The sequence below is a fragment of the Salvelinus namaycush genome, chromosome 5, assembly GCF_016432855.1.
Source record: "Salvelinus namaycush isolate Seneca chromosome 5, SaNama_1.0, whole genome shotgun sequence".
Lineage (NCBI taxonomy): Eukaryota > Metazoa > Chordata > Actinopteri > Salmoniformes > Salmonidae > Salvelinus > Salvelinus namaycush.
Window position 1 is genome coordinate 58,119,912 of NC_052311.1, and position 4,134 is coordinate 58,124,045.

A 4,134-nucleotide genomic window follows, 5' to 3' on the forward strand; every position below is an offset into this window, starting at 1 on the left:
AGACTTTTAAACATCTTCTATTACCAGACCATTAGACTGTTGACAGCTTCTATTTCCAGACCATTAGACTGTTGAACAGTTTCTATTACCAGGCCATCAGACTGTTGAACATCTTCTATTACCAGACCATCAGACTGTTGAACAGCTTCTACTACTAGGCCATCAGACAGTTGAACAGCTTCTATTACCAGGCCATCAGACTGTTGAACAGCTTCTACTACCAGGCTATCAAACTGTTGAACAGCTTCTATTACCAGGCCATCAGACTGTTGAACAGCTCCTACTACCAGGCTATCAAACTGTTGAACAGCTTCTATCTCCAGGCCATCATACTATTGAACATCTTCTATTACCAGACCATCAGACTGTTGAACAAATTCTTTTACCAGGCCATCAGACTGTTGAATACCTTCTATTACCAGACCATCAGATTGTTGAACAGCTTCTATTACCAGACCATCAGACTGTTGAACAGCTTCTATTACCAGACCATTAGACTGTTGAACAGTTTCTTTTACCAGACCATCAGACAGTTGAACAACTTCTATTACCATGCCATCAGACTTTTGAACAGCTTCTATTACCAGACCATCAGATTATTGAACAGCTTATATTACCAGACCACTAGACTTTTAAACATCTTCTATTACCAGACCACTAGACTGTTGACAGCTTCTATTTCCAGACCATTAGACTGTTGAACAGTTTCTATTACCAGGCCATCAGACTATTGAACATCTTCTATTACCAGACAATCAGACTGTTGAACAGCTTCCATTACCAGACCATCAGACCATTAGCAGCTTCCATTACCAGACCATCAGACTGTTGATTAGCTTCAATTCCCAGACCATCAGACTGTTGAACAGCTTCTATTACCAGACCATCAGACCGTTAGCAGCTTCCATTACCAGACCATCAGACCGTTAGCAGCTTCAATTACCAGACCATCAGACTGTTTAACATCTTCTTTAACCAGACCATCAGACTGTTGAACAGCTTTTATTACCAGACCATCAGACTCTTGAACAGCTTCTATTACCAGACCATCAGATTGTATAACAGCTTCTATTACCAGACCATCAGACTGTTGAGCAGCTTCTATTACCAGACCATCAGACCTTTGATTAGCTTCTATTACCAGACCATCAGACTGTTGAACAGCTTCTATTACCAGGCCATCAGACTGTTGAACAACTTCTATTACCAGGCCATCAAACTATTGAACAGCTTCTATTACCAGGCCATCAGACTGTTGAACAGTTTCTATTACCAGGCTATCAGACTGTTGAACAGCTTCTATTACCAGACCATCAGACTGTTGAGCAGCTTCTATTACCAGGCCATCTGACGTTTTAACAGCTTCTATTACCAGGCCATCAGACTGTTGAACAGCTTCTATTACCAGGCCATCAGACTGTTGAACAGCTTCTTTTACCAGGCCATCAGACTTTTGAACAACTTCTATCACCATGCCATCTGACGTTTTAACAGCTTCTATTACCAGGCCATCAGACTGTTGAACAGCTTCTATTACCAGGCCATCAGACTGTTGAACAGCTTCAATTACAAGGCCATCAGACTGTTGAACAGCTTCTATTACCAGGCCATCAGACTGTTGAGCAGCTTCTATTACCAGACCATCAAACTGTTGAACAGCTTCTATTACCAGGCCATCAGACTGTTGAACTTCGTCTTTAACCAGACCATCAAACTGTTGAACAGCTTCTATTACCAGACAATCAGACTGTTGAACAACTTCTATTACCAGACCATCAGGGTGTTGAACAGCTTCTATTACCAGACCATCAGATTGTTGAACAGCTTCTATTACCAGACCATCAGTTTGTTGAACAGCTTCTATTACCAGACCATCAGTTTGTTGAACAGCTTCTATTACCAGACCATCAGTTTGTTGAACAGCTTCTATTACCAGACCATCCGTTTGTTGAACAGCTTCTATTACCTGACCATCAGGGTGTTGAACAGCTTCTATTACCAGACCATCAGACTGTTGAACAGCTTCTATTACCAGACCATCAGTTTGTTGAACAGCTTCTATTACCAGACCATCAGACTGTTGAACTGCTTCTATTTCCAGACCATCAGATTGTTGAACTGCTTCTATTACCAGTCCATCAGATTGTTGAACTGCTTCTATTACCAGACCATCAGACTGTTGAACAGTTTCTTTTACCAGGCCATCAGACTGTTGAACAGCTTCTATAACCAGGATATCAGACTGTTGAACAGCTTCTATTACCATGCCATCAGACTTTTGAACAGCTTCTATTACCAGACCATCAGATTATTGAACAGCTTATATTACCAGACCACTAGACTTTTAAACATCTTCTATTACCAGACCACTAGACTGTTGACAGCTTCTATTTCCAGACCATTAGACTGTTGAACAGTTTCTATTACCAGGCCATCAGACTATTGAACATCTTCTATTACCAGACCATCAGACTGTTGAGCAGCTTCTATTACCAGGCCATCTGACGTTTTAACAGCTTCTATTACCAGGCCATCAGACTGTTGAACAGCTTCTATTACCAGGCCATCAGACTGTTGAACAGCTTCTTTTACCAGGCCATCAGACTTTTGAACAACTTCTATCACCATGCCATCTGACGTTTTAACAGCTTCTATTACCAGGCCATCAGACTGTTGAACAGCTTCTATTACCAGGCCATCAGACTGTTGAACAGCTTCAATTACAAGGCCATCAGACTGTTGAACAGCTTCTATTACCAGGCCATCAGACTGTTGAGCAGCTTCTATTACCAGACCATCAAACTGTTGAACAGCTTCTATTACCAGGCCATCAGACTGTTGAACTTCGTCTTTAACCAGACCATCAAACTGTTGAACAGCTTCTATTACCAGACAATCAGACTGTTGAACAACTTCTATTACCAGACCATCAGGGTGTTGAACAGCTTCTATTACCAGACCATCAGATTGTTGAACAGCTTCTATTACCAGACCATCAGTTTGTTGAACAGCTTCTATTACCAGACCATCAGTTTGTTGAACAGCTTCTATTACCAGACCATCAGTTTGTTGAACAGCTTCTATTACCAGACCATCCATTTGTTGAACAGCTTCTATTACCTGACCATCAGGGTGTTGAACAGCTTCTATTACCAGACCATCAGACTGTTGAACAGCTTCTATTACCAGACCATCAGTTTGTTGAACAGCTTCTATTACCAGACCATCAGACTGTTGAACTGCTTCTATTTCCAGACCATCAGATTGTTGAACTGCTTCTATTACCAGTCCATCAGATTGTTGAACTGCTTCTATTACCAGACCATCAGACTGTTGAACAGTTTCTTTTACCAGGCCATCAGACTGTTGAACAGCTTCTATAACCAGGATATCAGACTGTTGAACAGCTTCTATTACCATGCCATCAGACTTTTGAACAGCTTCTATTACCAGACCATCAGATTATTGAACAGCTTATATTACCAGACCACTAGACTTTTAAACATCTTCTATTACCAGACCACTAGACTGTTGACAGCTTCTATTTCCAGACCATTAGACTGTTGAACAGTTTCTATTACCAGGCCATCAGACTATTGAACATCTTCTATTACCAGACAATCAGACTGTTGAACAGCTTCCATTACCAGACCATCAGACCGTTAGCAGCTTCCATTACCAGACCATCAGACTGTTGATTAGCTTCAATTCCCAGACCATCAGACTGTTGAACAGCTTCTATTACCAGACCATCAGACCGTTAGCAGCTTCCATTACCAGACCATCAGACCGTTAGCAGCTTCAATTACCAGACCATCAGACTGTTTAACATCTTCTTTAACCAGACCATCAGACTGTTGAACAGCTTTTATTACCAGACCATCAGACTCTTGAACAGCTTCTATTACCAGACCATCAAACTGTTGAACAGCTTCTATTACCAGGCCATCAGACTGTTGAACAGCTTCTATTACCAGACCATCAGATTGTATAACAGCTTCTATTACCAGACCATCAGACTGTTGAGCAGCTTCTATTACCAGACCATCAGACCTTTGATTAGCTTCTATTACCAGACCATCAGACTGTTGAATGGTGAACAGCTTCTATCTACCAGGACATCAGGGACTGTGA